This window comes from Protopterus annectens, chromosome 5.part0, assembly GCF_019279795.1.
Source record: "Protopterus annectens isolate FY-2018-M chromosome 5.part0, PAN1.0, whole genome shotgun sequence".
Taxonomy (NCBI): domain Eukaryota; kingdom Metazoa; phylum Chordata; order Ceratodontiformes; family Protopteridae; genus Protopterus; species Protopterus annectens.
Genome location: NC_056735.1, coordinates 1,325,192,293 through 1,325,212,112, shown reverse-complemented (window position 1 = coordinate 1,325,212,112; position 19,820 = coordinate 1,325,192,293).

Here is a 19,820-nt window from a genome sequence, read left to right as displayed (position 1 = left end):
ACTTTTTGATGACTATCTGCACTGTGTTCCATGGCATATGCAATGGTCTGTGTATGTGTCCATAGCATTCAATCTCTTTGCAGCATGTTAGGCTGTATGTGAACCATGGCTTTTGCTGTAGCAGGCAACTGTGGGTCTGCATTGGGATAATCCTGGTATGTGAGCTGACTGTTATATGCAGGTACTGCAGGAGTCCATGATTGATGGCAGGTGTGTACCCAATCTGATCAACTGCTGTGGTTGTATCACATTCTGATATACTCCAGTATGAGCTTCCTCCTGTCCACACATATGCGTCTAGCTTCTTGGACTGTTCCCTTAACAGAGTTGTATGTCTCACATTTGCATTGTACAGATTATAGGTCACATGGCAGGTTGCATGGCTTTGGTCTTGTGTATTGTGCTCACATTGTTATATCTCACACATACCTGGCATTGTGACATGTGTGTACACCTTTTAGATCCACTGTCTCACAGTACTGTATACAACATGTCCCTACTATTGGCTCTCTCTTCCCACATTTTGGCAATCATTATCCAAATGTCCTGCAATAACAAGTTTGTGTGTTATGCTACTGATATGTGACATCTCATGCAAAAAGGCCCCTGTGATATCATGCAGTGAACCCCACCACAGGTGATCTTGCAGATACATGCAATTTGCTGACTATAACAGTTCAGTGCATGGCCACATGTAGTATGACCTTAAAATGCCTGGGGTACTGGTAAGCCACAACAGGAAGATCTCATACTTAAATGCCTCGGGCTGCTGTGCCTCATGTTGACGAGAGGTACCTAGGTAATGTGAGTGAGAGGTATTGTCAGTAGCTTCACAATAGCCATTGGTCCAGGAGCAATGCTGCATGTATGCACAGGTACAGTCTACACTATGATATTACACTATTTGCTATTCTTCACCTGGAATGGGCACATGTGTGCATTACTAAACCCCACCCAGTGCTCTATTTTGCAGTGACATCTGCATCTAAAGACTGTTACTACATAGTTGAAATGTAACCTCAGTACACTGATGTGGACTTTCGCCTTACCTGGTGGCTCCTTGCCGGTTTTCTGGGTGGCACCCACCTCCATGACAGCTGCATCATGTAGTGGTTGTTCTCTGTGGGCCATCCCAAAGTTGGCAAGGAGCTCCTCCATTGCTGTAAGTTGGGCCTCTCTGGCTGGCCCCCCACCAGTAGCAGAATGGTCCCTCACCACTCCAGCAGCCTGTTGCAGTGCACACTGAATCATATCAGTTGCTCTGTGCCTGAACTGTTCGTATGTGCGGCCATGATTCCCCAAGGTGCTCAGTCTCTGTGTGAGGTCTTCCCAGAGGGCTGTACTCTCCCGCTGATGTTGATGACCCCAAGTGAAGAGGATGTGGTAGTATTCCAGGATGGCCTCAGTTATGGCTGCTGTCTCCTGGACATCATAGGCTGGAAGCATCTGCATCACATCTGAAAAACATAAACAGGGAAAACACTTCACAGGACATCAGACATTGTCCATAGTTATTTACAGAGACAGCTCACTAGTAATGAGTATCAGTAGCCACAACATTACAACAAATAATACTCTAGTAACTAGCAGAATTGTATGGACATGCATAGCATTATGTGTAAATAGGCAGTTTGCACCTGATTAAAAGTGAGCGTAGGGGTGCATGTGGTGTTCATATCCTTCTATACTGATGTTGAGCCAGGGGGGGTGATGTTTGTCCTAAACATGTCCGAAGCTGATAGCCTTTAGCTATGGTGTGTGTGTGTGTATGTGCTGTGGCTGACCTCCATTACAGGGTGGGTTGGATAGTTGCCTGTTAGACCACAGACATATGTTGGGATGGCCTTCTGATTGCTCTCAGTGAATGTGTCCAATTTGTACCCATACTCAGCATTACATTAATGCACCTGTGACCAACTATGCTCATTGAGACACAGGTTAACATGCTGCCCAGATGGCAACTGCTCCTACACACGTGGTGGTGGAATGAAGAAATACAGGGGAGTATGCAGAGAAAGGTGCTGTCAAAGGAGAAGTGGGATTGACAGACAGATGTAGAGAGTAGACATGAGTTTAAAGAGATGGGGTGCATGGCAAAGAGAGTGCTGGACATGACTGTGGATGGGGAGACTGACATACAGATGTGGAGTCTGGGGTTGTATGTAATGTGTGACAGCACAGATGGTGTTTAGGACCTGTAGCTATTGGCTAGACAGATGCACATAGCTAGGAAGGATGTGCAGCAGAAAAGGGTGATAAAGGAATATGGATGAAACATACACGCTAGGAGTGTGTTTAGAACATATGGAAACATCACTTTGATGGCCTGTTCCATGAGGAAAATGGGGAAGGGAGAGTAGGTTGGCTGAGGTGGGTATGGTTAATCAGGAGGTGCAACAGATCATCAAGGATAATATAAGGATAGCTATGAGGGAGGTTAACATTGGAAAGGCTGTTGCTCCAGGTGACATATCTGTGGATGCCTGGAGGTGTTTCTGAGACCTGGCAATGGTATTTTTAACTGGATTGTTTACTGTAATCTTAGAAAGTGACAGGATGTGTGAGATGTTGGTGAATATGTATAGGTACCGTTTATTTGAACAAGGGTGGTATGCAGAGCTGTAGTAACAAGTGAGGGATAACATTGATCAGTCACAGGATGAGGTAATGGTAAAGGCTGGTGGCAGCTAGGTTGAGAACATGGTGATGATTGGTGATTTGCAGTATGGTTTTATGCCATGTAAGAGTGTTATAGATGCAAATGTTCATTCACAAGTGTTGGAGCTCTGCACTGAGGCTGAGATGCAGCTGCATTGTGTCTATGTGCACCTACATAGAGAATATGACATGCTGCCTGGAGAGTAGTTGTGGCACTGTATGTGGAGGTCAGGGGTGCCAGAGGAGTCTGTCAGACACAACAGGATATGTAGTGATCAGTGATTTCTGGTTTTGACATGACAGATGGATTTAAGGTGGAGGTGGGAGTACATCAGGGGTCAGCAGTGTGTCCTTTCACATTTGCAGTGGTGAGGGACAGGTTGACAGACATAATCAAACAGGGGCCCCTGCTGACTGTGCAGTTTGCAGATGACATTGTCATCAGTAGTGAGATTAGGGGACAGGTTGGGGAGATCTTGGGTAGGTGGGGTTATGTTGTAGAGCGGGGAGAAATGATGGTCAGCAGGACTAAGTAAGAATACATGTGTGTGAATGGGGTGGGGAATAGAGGAATGGTGACAATGCAGGGCATACAGTTTGGAAGGTGGATAGGTCTAACTACTTGGGAACACCAGTTCAGAGTCATGGGCAGTGTGGGGGAGAGGTGTACGAGAGAGTGCAGGCAGGTTGTGTGTGGTGGGGTGGGTAGTCAGGAGTTATTTGTGAGGGACAAGTACCATTAAGAGTGACGTGAGGTCTACAGGTGGGTAGTGTGGCTAGCTACATTATATTGGTTGCAGACAGTGGGATTGTGCAGATAGGCAGGATTGGATTCAAGGCTGAACACAGCAGAGTGTGGGATGTTCACATTTGCACTGTGTGTGACAGGGGGGATCAGATTAGACCTGCACCAACTACTTTCTCAGTTTATAACAGCAATATCTCCATCCTGGACCTGTGTTTACGCCTCTATCCACGAGTATGTCAAACTTTGTCCATATATCATGCAGCAAGAGGCATAGAGATATGGCATATCATTACTTAGTGATGTAATTCATAGGGATCCATACAGATCCCTGAAGACAAAATCACCAAAACTAATTTCGGTTTGGCATACTTGCTCGAAAGTGCTTTTCACCGAAGAAGCACTTTCACGTAAGTATGCCTGTTTGAGAGACCGCACTATGGTGTGGATAAGGGAACATTCCCTTTTCCTTACTGTAGTGCAGTCTCGGAGTGAGAATATTAAAGTAGGGGGTGTGTGGGTTGCAGGGGGGCATAAACATAGATTTCTTTCTCTTTTTTTTTTTTAACATATATTAATGAAAGCGTTTTTTCGGTGAAAGCGCTTTCATTAATATCTGTTCAGTGATTATGGAATCGGGACTTTGCACATTCGTGTATAAGTCCTAGATCCAATTCATAATATCATCCTAGTTAGGCATCAGACTGCCAGACATTTTATGTGAAAGAGGCCTTATATATGATGACAAGGCCTGGACATTCTTTGGGAGTGTGTACATTTGGGAGGTCTTTGTATTTCTGGCTGTTGTTGACAGACTGTCAGGATTGTGTTGCAGTGTATTGTGAATATGTTATTTCTTGGGGGGTTAGATGTAAGTGCTATGTTTCTTTTTCTATCTGCCTTTGCATGTGGATCCAGTTTCTGTGTGTTACATTTTTGTAGGGTAAGACTGTGACATGCCCCATAACACAGTCAGACATCAGACTACACTGTGTATTGGGCCATATAATGTAGGGGTAGTGTGTGAGTATCAAATATGCTGACAGCTGGTTCACACACTCCTTATATTGTATGCACTTTCACACTGGTGTCTGTTTCTCAGTGCTGTTACATCCCTGGAGCATCTGGTATATTTGCAATTACATGTGTATTCCCCCATCGCATGATTGCTTTTTTGTTGTGTCAGTCTGCCTTTAGTTTGGACATTGCTTGGTGACATGGCTAGCAGCTCAATGTATTTTCCCTAATGTGATGTTATGTCCAGATATTTGGCAGATGTGTAGTGTTGTCTGGCCCCCATAAGCATTGTGTATGTCTGGCACATCAGTGGGAGGATGTGAAGACTTATTTGACTAACTCCTGGGAAGTCACTGGGTTTTGGATTTGTGCTATTCCACTCAATAGATGTTGGAAAAGACAGGACGGTGTTATTGCATCACGTGTCAACTCATCTACACCAGTATGTCAGATATGTCCACATTTTCATGGCTTCCCCCCTTTGCCAGGCTTGGTTATGCTTTCTTGCACCAAGCTGTTCTGAGCATACCTGTTCTGTCACCAGCCAGATTGTTTCAGACTGTCCACGTTAATTGCCCATATCTCTGGTCTGCTAAAAGTATCATTTCATTCCTTCCTGTGGTGAATCACTGTGATCATGTGGGGATGTCTGTCAATATATGATGACATACATTACAGTTTCATAACTGACTATCTATCTATATCTGTATATGTATGTATGTATGTATATGTATTTATGTCTGTGTATATATATATATATATATATATATATATATATATATATATATATATATTCATATATAGATATCTCTGTATATGTATATTTATGTGTGTGTATATATATATATATATATATATATATATATATATATATATACTTAGATATCTATTTATATATATGTATATATTATGTTAATATTTATTATCCTTGTGTGTGTGTGTGTGTGTATATATATATATATATATATATATATATATATATATATATATATATATATATATATATGTATATATATATATATATATATATATATATATATATATATATATACTTAGATATCTATTTATATATATGTATATATTATGCTACTATATATTATCCTTGTATATATATATATATATATATATATATATATGACTATTACTATATTAGTATTTTTCTTGTTTGATATCTACACATATTATTTTATGATATATATGTACATATTCTAAAGTGTAATTTCATATGTACAACTACATATATCTGATGTATACACTTTTCATATGCATCTTTCACCATACACATCTATATTTGTATATTTATATATTATAAACATGCTGGTTCCACAGTATTTCTTCCATAGTATTCTATACCTGTATTGAATGATATATTTTAAAAAAATTGTGGTATAGCTCTGATGGAGTAGTGGTACATTGTTCTGACTATGGTGTGCAGGGTCCTGGGTTCAAGACTGGGCTGGGCTAATTATTTTGTTGCTGTGCAGAACAAGGGCTGTTGGATACAGAGTGATTAAGCACTTTTAAGCAATTGTAAGAGGGTTTGTGCGGGTTTGTATGGGTTTGCGTGGCAGTAAGCAATGCTAACTTCTGGTTAAATATGCTGACAGACAGTTGGCTTAATCTGTGTAGGCATTGCTTAGTGCCACACAAACAGGCTTAATCCCACTTACTACTGGTTAAAAGAGCTTACTTCCACTTACCCCGAGCTAATTTCTTTAAAAGAAAAGAAAAAAGGGATGATAGGAAAGTGGTGAAAAAAGGGGCACACAGAGAGAAAGACAATAGGGAAAGTAGCTAGGGATGTGCAGGACAGGTGTAGGGAAAGTCTATAGCTGTCCATTTCTTCTACAGCAACAGCTGTGCATATGTACTGAATTTGGAGGTATAGTTGGACACTCAAACCCCTGAGAGAGTGGTTAGGACAACAGTAATGTGCTGTGAAGTCAATTAAACCAGATTACATGTGTCCAGTGGACATGTGTGCAAAATGAACAACTATGTATGGGGCAAGATTTTATTTTTTTGTAACAGATTGCCTTTTTTTGTTTTAAGGTGAGAGTGGGATGTTGGGGAAGGATAGTAGGTATATTTGGGGAGGTAGGTTGGGTAGGAAGACAGACAAGACAGCATACAGGGGTGGTATATGACACATGTGGGGGTAAACACCTTCGATGGGGAGGGGTGTTTGGAAATTGGAAGCCCATGAGCCTCCAAATGGAAATAGTGGGACTGAAGTTCCCACGCATGGGCAGTCACCACTCTACCTTCACGGCCCTGAAGGTGACTGTGCTGGGGGCTGAGCAGGAGGGGCAGGTTGACCCTCTAATTGCACCATGTGGCCCTCAAGCTGGCATATCAGATCTCCAAACTCCTTTCAGAGCTCGCTATGCACCAAACCCTAGACCTGGCTTAGGTGACAGGATCCTCTCCGCACCCACTCCCAGAGGGGGGGATGAGCCACATCCCCTGAGGCAGTTTGACCCGAAGGTGGTGCAGGACCAGCAGTTGAGGATGTCCCAGGGTGGGTCCCAGACATGATGGGGCCCGGTGCCACGGCCAGATGAGGTGGAAGAGGTGGGTCCGCTGGGACCAGCCTTCCCAAATGTGCTATGGTGTTACAGTTTTAGAACATATGTGGGTTAGTAATAGTCAACACAATCCAGGATTAGTTATAACAGCAATCATAGATATTCCATTTAACGCAAAACTACAGATTTGGAACAGTTACATAGCAAACAGAACACATGCATATATGGAACCACAGTGGCCATTACAACGGCATGCAGGTTACATTGATAACAACAGGCCACCGATGATAGTATTTCAGCATGGAACATTAATAGAAACACATTTCAATATTTGTTGAACAATAGGACATTTATTATTTATTTATTTATTTATTTATTTATTTATTTATATTTGTTGACCGGGAGTGTCCGACTGGACGTAAGTCCATTTTCAGCTAAGGCCCGGGGAGAAAAGCTCCACAGTTAAAATAAACAGACAGTAGTCACATTGGATTACATAGTGATTAACAATTTACATAGCAATTACTTACAACATATTTAAAGATGAAGAACATAGTACATCAGTAGACAACTAGAATCTTTATCTGTGAAGTAGATAACAGACATTAACAAATGTTACAATAAGAAGTTCCTGCTGTATAATAAGTACTAGGCTTATGAGCATCTGAGCTTGCTATAATCAAGGTAGTTAGTGGAGTGGAAAGAAAGGTAGTGATTGGATGGGGTGGGTGATATTAGAGTGGGAGTTGCAAGGGCATAGCCAGCATGTTTTTATGTGCACTTTTAGTAAAGTTTTGAAGTGGGTGCATGATGGTATGAAGGTAATTGTGGGTGGGAGGGAGTTCCATAATTTGGCTATGGTGCAAGAGAATAGTGCTTCACCAGCAGAGTTATTGGCTTTAATGATCTGCAAGTGATTTTTGTTGCTGGATCTTAGTGGTCTGGTGGTGCGATAGGGTGGGAGTAGATTCTGGAGGGATGGGACATTTAGTGGATGGTTTACTAGTTTGTGGGCGAGTGAGAGTTGATACTCTTGAAGGAGGTGAGGGAGTTCAAGCCAGCCGAGTTCAGCAAGTGAGAGCAGTGGTGACTACAGTAGGATGCCTCTGTGGCGAATTTGGTGATTTTGTTGTAGCAGGTCTCTGGCTTGTTTAGATCACATTGCCTTAGGTTGTTATATATTGGAGAGGCATAAAGTAGGGTGGAGATAAGGTGGGAATTTGCTATTGAAATCTTTGCTGCTTTGGTGAGAAGTTGCTTATTTCTGTATAAAGCTCCTAGTTTCTTGTGGACTTTTCTATGGTCATGGATATGTGAATGTCAAATTTTAGTTTATTGTCTATTTCCACACCTAGCAATTTTGTGTGTTCAGTTGGGTATATAGTGGTGTTGTCTTTTGCTGTGATGTTAAAGTGAGAGTTGTTTTGAGTATGTTTGGTGGGTTGGAATATGTCCCAACAGTAGGATTGGTGGAAACATACCTATTGATTTGTGTGTTTAGATTATTGTTGCAGATATTGTGGGGGGGGGGGGGTAACAACTTGTATATCCTTGCAGTACTCACAACTTTAATGATCATTGCTCTAATCATTACTCTACAGGTATTATTACCATACCCTACGGCGTTGGTTTGGGCAGTGGTATGTTTGTACACAGTGTATACTTCAACTCTCTTATAGCTAAATTTTACTTCTCTTACCTGGTAATCCTGTGGAGGGAATGATTGTTAACACTACATGACTGTTTCTACACATATTCCCAGATTCCCAGTTAAATTATGCACATACCTCTCAATCTCTTAATGCATAACATCTGGACAAAGCTTGACAACATAGGGGTACAAATAGGGACATAATTTGCATATTGCTTTTATAAACTTTTAGGCAGTTGCTAGAGTAACAGGATCTGTTTTAATATACATTTTCTGAAGGATTTGAAGTCTGACACTCAAAGGTATTTCATTATTTGGTGACTACAATCTTGAGATCATCTCAGTGATTTGCCAGGAAAAAAGAGGGACAGGCCAAAAATATGAGCCAAATATCTGGACATTCTGTACAGTTGAGAGGTGTGATTATGCATAAAGCTTACTACTACTCCTCCTCTGAGGATTTGAACCATGGCTGTGGCTGCTAAAAATACAACAATTTCGGTTTCATCAGAGTGAGCTATTTAGAAGCCACTGTTTGTTCTTTTAGTGTTTTATGTCTAAGTCTCTCTTGGTTGTAAAATCTGACCTTGTAATTACAGCAGTCTTATACATACATTCCTAGACATATTTTTATGTAGCACAGTGTGAGAAACAGCGGTTGACACAACAATACTCTTCTGATATCAGATGTTACTGAATGCTACATGTCATTCCATACAATACCAGAGTAAACACAACCAGTACAGGATTTGAAACTTTATTGCCAGGCAGTTACAGTTTTCTTATCTGAAAGACCTGTGGGCGGAATTTTTGTTAACACTACCTGTTTCTACACATATTCCCAGATTCATAGTTAAATTATGCACATACCTCTCAGTCTCTTAATGCACAAACTCTGGAGAAATTTGACAACATGGGGGTACAAATAGCGACATATTTTGAATATTGCTCTTATAAACTTAGAGAGTTGCTAGAGTAACAGGATTTGTTTTCATATACATTTTCTGAATGATTAGAAGTCTGAAACTCAAATGTATGTCATTATTAATGACTACAATTCTGAGATCATCCCAGTGATTTTCCAGGGAGAAAAACATGCCAAAAATATGAACCAATTATCTGGACATTCTGCAAAAATCTGTACAGTTGAGAGTTATGATTATGCATACATCATCCAACAATTTGTGTTTTATCAGAGTGAGCTATTTAGAAACTGCTTTATGTTCCATCAGTGTTTTCTGTCTAAGTCTCTCTTGGTTGTACAATCTGACCTTGTACTTACAACAGTCTTATACAGACATTCCAAGACATATTTTTATATAGCACAGTGTGGGTAATTGTGGTTAACACAACATTACTATTCAGAGAATGCAACACTCAATGCCATACAATACCAGAGTAAACATAACCACTTCAGGATTTAGAACTTTATTGCCAGGCATTTATGGTTTTATTTAAATATCACCTGTAGGGGACTGTTACTGCCATATTCTCTGGTTTATTCAGTACAACCCATGCAGAGTTTTTATACTGCCAGGTGACTTTCTACTACTTTATATTTATTTGGTATGACTACTACAAGCAGGATTGTTACTCACCAGCTTCATGATGCAGCCTATTGGCATGGGCTTCCTGATTCACAGCCCACTCAGCTGCAGCTATAAAGGGTTAAGAGAAATATTTAGGCATACCTATCCATTACATACACAGGTTGGACTTTGGTAAACAGTTATTGATATGAATACTTACACACTGCTGGGACATCACCCGTCTGCCTTGCTTCTTGGACCCACTCGTCCAAGATCTCCCGCTTCCTCTGCTTCAAGTCAGCATAGTGGTGCCAGACCTGCTCACCAGTCCAAGGGATACCAGTGGCACTGGTGATATCATGGGCGAGACGGTCCCAGGCTTGCAATTTATATTGGGAGCCCTGGCACTGGCCCTGTAGCAGTTTCTCATCATGGTTATTTACCAGGAGTCCTACCATGACCTTGGACTCCTGTATGCCTCAGTGCTGCACCCAGAAGCGCATGACCTTGCCAACACCAGCCACACTGCCTACAGTGGGAAGCTGCAACCAGTTATGAGCTGTATTCCCACCTGCGGGGTTTAAATATGGCTGATTTCCTGCCATTTGCCATGATTGGATGGTTTTGAATATGCTGAGATAAGCTAAGCTACAGGCAAATCTGCTTAGCTAAGGTAGGCAGTGCTTAAAGGGGCATGTTCAACACTCCTTACCAATGGGAAAATCCACTTAACTGGGCTACTCATTGCTTAGCAGTCATATTTACACAATGCTTACACCTAGTAAGCAGAGCTGTGCAATTCTTAGCATTGCTTATTTTTATTTTATAAACTATCTGCTGTATGGGATTGATTCATCATTCATTACATATTATAAATTTGTTTACTGTCCCTGACATCTCCCAATGTGCTTTCATTACATTTATTCATGTGTGATGATACTGTATGGGGCACTTGTGTTTATATGGGGGTTTCACAACTTTATTAAATGGACACCTCACATCTGGACCTACCATAGTACTCTGGTTAACAAATATATGTTATATAGTAGCTAATTCTAAAAAATGTTTATGTACTGCTTTCACATGTAAAATGCAAATTGGTTATATTGGGGATCAATAAACAAACACCAGAATACGCTGAAACACACCTGTTTAATAGCAAAGCTTTCAGGTATAAACCCTTTATCAATACTCATACAGGTTACAAGTAAAATCAAACATTTAAATAGAAGCCAACAAAGCACATGACCAGCAGCCAAAGATCATGTGATGAAAATTTATGTTTAAAAAAAAAATATATATATATATATATATATATATATATATATATATATATATATATATATATATACATAAACTTTAAAATACAATTAGTTCAGTACTGAATGTTGTAATTTCACTAATACAGGCTTTAGTTTGACAGCAACATTCAAACCAGGTATCTTGTCAGCTGAAAGTCTTAAAATCCATTCAAATTCTTTTAAATCTAATAAATTGTTAATGTCACCCCCCCCCCTCATGGATACACACACTCTATCAATAACGCAAAATCTAAACTTGTGTTGATTGCCACATAAGGATATATGCCTGTATAAGGCATTCCTATCATTCACTCTCCATATCTCAGACTTATGCTCAATGATACGGTCTTTTAATCTTCTCATAGTCTTACCTACGTAAAAACATTGGCAAGACGGGCATGTAGCTAAATATATCACATTAGTTGAAATGCATGTTGCCATGAGATTAAACTTGTATATAATCCCACTTACCGGATGCTTAAAGTCTAAGCTATTTTCTTTATCTATTATATCAGGGCAGCAACTACAGTTGAGGCATTTTAAAGTTCCATATGTATGAATATTATTCACTTCAGTTGAATTTTTTAAATCCTTGTAACCAAGCTTACATTTAAAATTTGCCATGTTTTTATAAGAGAAAAGTGGTCTGTCACCAATAATAGATTTAATTTCACTGGATGCCAATAAAACAACCCAATTTTTCTTTATAATGTTCCTTACAAACCTAGTCATACAACTAAAAGTAGTAACATATCTTAGGGTATCACGATTTCCATGTGCTACAATATTTTCATTCTGCTGTTCATCCATAAGAAATATAGGTTTTAAACCTAAATGCCTATTATTTATAGTATCCATTTTAGCTGTTTCTAATACACTGTCTGGATAACCACTATTTCTAAATTCATTAATGGTTTCATCCAGCTGCGACATGAAGAGACTATCATTCGTGTTAAGTCTACATATTCTATTAAATTGTGATTTAACTATACCATTAAAAACATGTGATGCATGCATGCTGGTAGAGTGAACATACCTGCATGCATTTACCACTTTTTTATGTACTGTAGTATACATTGCGTTATCCTGTATCCCTAATTTAAGATCTAAGAAATTAATGAACACATCAGAAAATTCTATTTTAAACTTTAAGAAAGTAGTGGATTCATTCAAAAAGTGTACAAACTGTAACAAATCATCAACATCACCTTTCCATATGAGGAAACAATTGTCCACAAACCATTGATAAAATAATATATTATTGACATATGGACTAGTGTCATTTACGACAAACTTTTCCCATATAAAAAGTACCAAGTTTGCATACGTGTTAGCTATGGGCATACCCATAGCAACACCAGTATTTTGCATATAAAATTGACTATCAAATAAAAAAATATTATTATTCAAAACTAAGTTTAATAATAAACATAATGTTTCAATATCCCTTGTTACAAACGTAGAAGAGTTGTTTAAAAACTCACAAATTGATTCTATCCCAAACTCATTAGGTATAACTGTAAACAAGGACGTTATATCTAAAGTTACCAGTAAAAGCCTACTGTTCTGCACTACATCCTTGCCCATATTATTATACCATACTCTTAGTTTTCTAATACAATCTGGTGTATCTTTCAAGATGGTATCACATTTTTCTAATAAAGGCTGCAACCTTCTATGTAAATAGACTGAAATAGGTTCAGTCAACCACCCCTTCCCAGAAACAATAGGTCTCATTAGTGGTTGAGATAGTGACTTGTGAATCTTAGGTAAACCATATAATTGTGGGACGACTGGACAAGGAACAGCAAAAAAATGAAATAAGTTAAGTGTTATATCATTAGAAAGTTGTAAGTCATAAATTGTCATATTGACCATACTTATACATTTTTACACATCAGCATGCACAATAGTTTTAAAAGCATCAGCATCATCTAACAATTTCAAAACTGCATTCTGATAATCTACCCTATTCATAATTACAATAGCCCCTCCCTTATCTGCCTGCTTAATCACAATATCTTTATTACTTTGCAGATTCATAAGGGTTGTGTATTCCTCATAACTTAAATTATATGTTTTACTAACAGCATTATTTTTATTTTCATACAAGATTCGTAAGTCCCTCTCACACAAATCATGGAAAGCAATTACTACTGGGGGGTTCACAGGTACAAAAGTACTACGCCTTCTACAAATACCAACATCATGAAAATCATTATTAAACATAAGTTTTAAGCTTAGATTCCTAACAAACTGTTTCAGCTCAATCAAAGCTCCCACAATATTATCCTTTGAAGAAGGAATTAAGCTGAACCCTTTTTGTAACAGGGAATAATGCGCTTTGTCTAAGCACGAGTCAGTTAAATTTAAAGTACCTTGTGTGATTTCCAGTTGTTTCACAGTACAATTTTTGTCCAGCAAGCTTGGAACACACACCAAATTTATCTCATTACTTATAGCACATGCATTTGCTGTGTTAACACAATCCAAACAGTTAAATAAAGAAGAAACATGAGCATCAGTGTGCTCTACTTGCGTGACATTTTTGCTTGTTTCTGTGGGCTGTTGTATTTGCGTTTGCCCACATTTACTAACTGCTTAGTCGGTGAGGGGCCATTCTACATCGAGGGGAAGACAACCGACTAAGCAGTTAGTAAATGTGGGCAAACGCAAATACAACAGCCCACAGAAACAAGGAAAAATGTCACGCAAGTAGAGCACACTGATGCTCATGTTTCTTCTTTATTTAACTGTTTGGATTGTGTTAACACAGCAAATGCACGTACTATAAGTAATGAGATAAATTTGGTGTGTGTTCCAAGTTTGCTGGACAAAAATTGTACTGTGAAACAACTGGAAATCACACAAGGTACTTTAAATTTAACTGACTTGTGCTTAGACAAAGCGCATTATTCCGTTACAAAAAGGGTTCAGCTTCATTCCTTCTTCAAAGGACAATATTGTGGGAGCTTTGATTGAGCTGAAACAGTTTGTTAGGAATCTAAGCTTAAAACTTATGTTTAATAATGATTTTCATGATGTTGGTATTTGTAGAAGGCGTAGTACTTTTGTACCTGTGAACCCCCCAGTAGTAATTGCTTTCCATGATTTGTGAGAGGGACTTACGAATCTTGTATGAAAATAAAAATAATGCTGTTAGTAAAACATATAATTTAAGTTATGAGGAATACACAACCCTTATGAATCTGCAAAGTAATAAAGATATTGTGATTAAGCAGGCAGATAAGGGAGGGGCTATTGTAATTATGAATAGGGTAGATTATCAGAATGCAGTTTTGAAATTGTTAGATGATGCTGATGCTTTAAAACTATTGTGCATGCTGATGTGAAAATATAAGTATGGTCAATATGACAATTTATGACTTACAACTTTCTAATGATATAACACTTGACTTATTTCATTTTTTTACTGTTCCTTGTCCAGTCGTCCCACAATTATATGGTTTACCTAAGATTCACAAGTCACTATCTCAACCACTAATGAGACCTATTGTTTCTGGAAGTGGTTGACTGAACCTATTTCAGTCTATTTACATAGAAGGTTGCAGCCTTTATTAGAAAATGTGATACCATCTTGAAAGATACACCAGATTTTATTAGAAAACTAAGAGTATGGTATAATAATATGGGCAAGGATGTAGTGCAGAACAGTAGGCTTTTACTGGTAACTTTAGATATAACGCCTTGTTTACAGTTATACCTAATGAGTTTGGGATAGAATCAATTCGTGAGTTTTTAAACAACTCTTCGCTTGTAACAAGGGATATTGAAACATTATGTTTATTATTAAACTTAGTTTTGAATAATAATATTTTTTTATTTGATAGTCAATTTTATATGCAAAATACTGGTGTTGCTATGGGTACGCCCGTAGCTAACACGTATGCAAACTTGATACTTTTTATATGGGAAAAGAAGTTTGTCATAAATGACACTAGTCCATATGTCAATAATATATTATTTTATCAACGGTTTGTGGACGATTGTTTCCTCATATGGAAAGGTGATGTTGATGATTTGTTACAGTTTGCACACTTTTTGAATGAATCCACTACTTTCTTAAAGTTTAAAATAGAATTTTCTGATGTGATCATTAATTTCTTAGATCTTAAAATAGGGATACAGGATAACACAATGTATACTACAGTACATAAAAAAGTGGTAAATGCATGCAGGTATGTTCACTATACCAGCATGCATGCATCACATGTTTTTAATGGTATAGTTAAATCACAATTTAATAGAATATGTAGACTTAACACGAATGATAGTCTCTTCATGTCGCAGCTGGATGAAACCATTAATGAATTTAGAAATAGTGGTTATCCAGACAGTGTATTAGAAACAGCTAAAATGGATACTATAAATAATAGGCATTTAGGTTTAAATCCTATATTTCTTATGGATGAACAGCAGAATGAAAATATTGTAGCACATGGAAATCGTGATACCCTAAGATATGTTACTACTTTTAGTTGTATGACTAGGTTTGTAAGGAACATTATAAACAAAAATTGGGTTGTTTTATTGGCATCCAATGAAATTAAATCTATTATTGGTGACAGACCACTTTTTTCTTATAAAAACATGGCAAATTTTAAATGTAAGCTTGGTTGCAAGGATTTTAAAAGTTCAACTGAAGTGAATAATATTCATACATATGGAACTTTAAAATGCCTCAACTGTAGTTGCTGCCCTGATATAATAGATAAAGAAAATAGCTTAGACTTTAAGCATCCGGTAAGTGGGATTATATACAAGTTTAATCTCATGGCAACCTGCATTTCAACTAATGTGATATATTTAGCTACATGCACGTCTTGCCAATGTTTTTACGTAGGTAAGACTATGAGAAGATTAAAAGACCGTATCATTGAGCATAAGTCTGAGATACGGAGAGGGAATGATAGGAATGCCTTATATAGGCACATATCTTTATGTGGCAATCAACACAAGTTTAGATTTTGCGTTATTGATAGAGTGTGTGTATCCATGAGGGGGGGGTGACATTAACAATTTATTAGATTTAAAAGAATTTGAATGGATTTTAAGACTTTCAGCTGACAAGATACCTGGTTTGAATGTTGCTGTCACACTAAAGCCTATATTAGTGAAATTACAACATTCAGTACTGAAATAATTGTATTTTAAAGTTTATGTATATATATATATATATATATATATATATATATATATATATATATATATATATATATATATATATATATATATTTTTTTTTTTTTTAAACATAAATTTTCATCACATGATCTTTCGCTGCTGGTCATGTGCTTTGTTGGCTTCTATTTAAATGTTTGATTTTACTTGTAACCTGTATGAGTATTGATAAAGGGTTTGTACCTGAAAGCTTTGCTATTAAACGGGTGTGTTTCAGCGTATTCTGGTGTTTGTTTATTGCTTATTTCTATCGTTGGCAGCTGGTTGGACTATTATTTTATATTGGGGATCAACCAGGAATGGGTGCTTGCAAAGTGTACACTCTAACTACTACACTATTGCAGTACTGCTTCTGTTGGATGTATCTTGCTATTTAACTTCTTGTGCTGTTTAAGCTGGACTAAGTGTATCTAAGCAGCAGGCACACCTGCGCAGCTAAGCTTAAACTTTATTGCATGTATAAAAACAATGTATTTGTTCTGTTTTTTTATTTGTACCCTTCAGAATATCCATGCTAATGCTGAACCTGTTATTCTATCAACTTTCTTCTTTGTGGAATGATTGTGCCTTATGGTTTTGTCCACATTACTTACTCTGATGGGTTGGGAGGTGTGCGCTATGTGCTTATGCTAAATCTGTTATTCTATCAACTTTTGCCTTGGTAGGGATGATTGTGCCTTATGGCTTTGACCAGATTTCTTACCCTGAAGGGTTGTGGGTGTTATGAGCATTGTTGCTCATTTTAAATTGCCAAATGGCAATTCTGGTGTGCAGGGGGCATGTGTATTGTGAGAGCACTGCTCGCAGACACACTCCCTGCACTCGTACACAGAACCATGTCCATTTTACAGCACGGCAGCACACCTTCATGAATATGCATGGTGCCATGCTGTACAGGAACGGCCCTTTCTATGCAGGAATAAGCTATTCCTGCATGGAAGTTTGCTGAATCCTGATCCCTCTGTTCTGTAAGTACTACAAGTGTACTTGTGCTAAACATTTTGTGTTGAATTTTTATTACTATTGGAAGGACTGCAGAGAAAGACAGTGGGCTTGATCTGTGCAGGGTGAAATCCAAGAAGACAATAACTGTACTATATATGTACTATATATTTGGCTTTGGCATGTCTTGGCCATTACTGTTCGTAGTAATTCATATTTAACATACACCCTTAAGGCTAACTGTGATTTGTTTGTTGTCCAGTACTAGTAGTGAGATTCAAACTTGAAATTTTGCTCCGTTGCTCTCAGCTATTGACTGAATTGTTTGAAGGAGTTAAAGCCCATAGTCCTTGTCCCATCAGTGCCAGAATAAATAATGTCAACCAATGGTAACAGTTTGCCTTCTCGGAGTTCAAAAGCTCTTTTTAAAGCTTGAAAATTTGAACACAAGTCAAATTCAAGTTATTCACAGTCTATGTGGAAGAGTCAAGAAGATGATTCAAACTGTGAAGGATATAGTCAAGAAATGTGATACCCTGAGACAAACTGTTGTTTAGCATTACTAAAGTGTAGGAATATACAACTACTGGCTATAAAACTGTAGTTATTTTTTACTATTGATGGAGAGAAAGGTTCAAACAAAATATGTCATTTTCACTACTGGTGCAGAAAGCAGAATGCCAACAGCAAAATGTTACAGAAAAGACAGCTGAAACAGAAAACAAAATGTTATGACTGAGAAGCAAAAAATTGTCACTGTCACTGTTGGAGGAAGGGTCAGGAGAATGTTGAATCAGAATTTTGGAGAGAAAGTAAAGATTCAAGTAAATGTGTTAATTCAACAACCTGAGAACTTATATGTTACAATGGGCACAACCCTAAATCTGATACGTAATGTGTTACAAGGGGGTGATGTGTAGCTGTACAGATGAAATCAGAGACATATATTAAAAATGCCATAGCAAGTGTATGCCCCAGAGCATGAGTGGAATGAATCCCAGAAATAACTGTCAGGGACTCTACTGAAAAGAAATAATCAGTACTCAGCTGCAATGCTGTCTTCAACTAAACAACACACCTAATACACTTGTAATAGGTGACTCTATTGTCAGACACACTGACGTCCCTCTCACCAGGCTGAACAAGGAGAAGGTCACTGTAAGCTGCCTGTCGGGTGCCAGGATCCGCCACATAACACAAGTACTCAGATTACTCCAAAGCAAGTACAAATATGACTCTGTCATTGTCCATGCTGGTGTGAATGACCTGAGACATACCTCCCTGGACTACATGAAAAGAGACACAGAGGAGCTCTCTGATCATGTAGCCCAGGCCGGTATGACCCTGCCCTTGAGTAGCATCTTACCCTCACCAAGAATGATGCCACAGTATATAGACAAAATTATCAATTTTAACAATTGACTAAAGTATTGGTGTCATTCAAAGGGGATCCAGTGTCTGTCAGCCTGGGATGACATGCTCGACAAGCCACGTTGCTTCGCTAGGGACGGCTTGCACCTGTCACCCCTAGGCTTTCAAATACTGGCTAAGGCTCTTGCCACCCCCATAGTGCCTTTTTTAGGCAAGGCTCAAAAAGCAAACCCACCTCCATAGACAACACAAGGAAAAAGAAACTAAAGGTAATGCTGCTCAATGCCAGAAGTCTAAACCTCAAGATGCATGCACTCAAGGCTCTCCTCAGTATGGAGAATATTGATATCTGTGCAGTAACAGAAACCTGGTTCAAGGCTCCCAAGAGCACCCCAGCACTACCGGGTTATACCTCATACCATGCTTTTCAACCCCAAAACTTGGACTGAACCACAAAAGGAGGGGGAGTATCCATATTCATCAAAGATACCCACACCTCCAGGTTAGTGGCACTGCACGAAGAATCAGAGACCATCCATGTGCAACTAACAGTGGGCAAAACTGCCTTTCAGTTTGTAGCCTGCTACAGACCACCCTCCCAAACTCAGGAACCCCACTTGGCTTTCCTGAGAACACTGGGGAATATGAAGGTCTCTCCAAACACCATTATATTGGGTGACTTCAACTACCCAAACATAGACTGGGAGCACTACTCAAGCCCCAACACCCTCGCCCAACTGTTCCTAGAGTTTATAAACTCAAATGCTATGGAACAACTGGTCACCACTCCCATAAGAGGGGAAAACATATTGGACCTGATCATCACCAACATGGGGACTCTATGTTCCATACCAGAGGTATACCCCTCATTGCTAAGA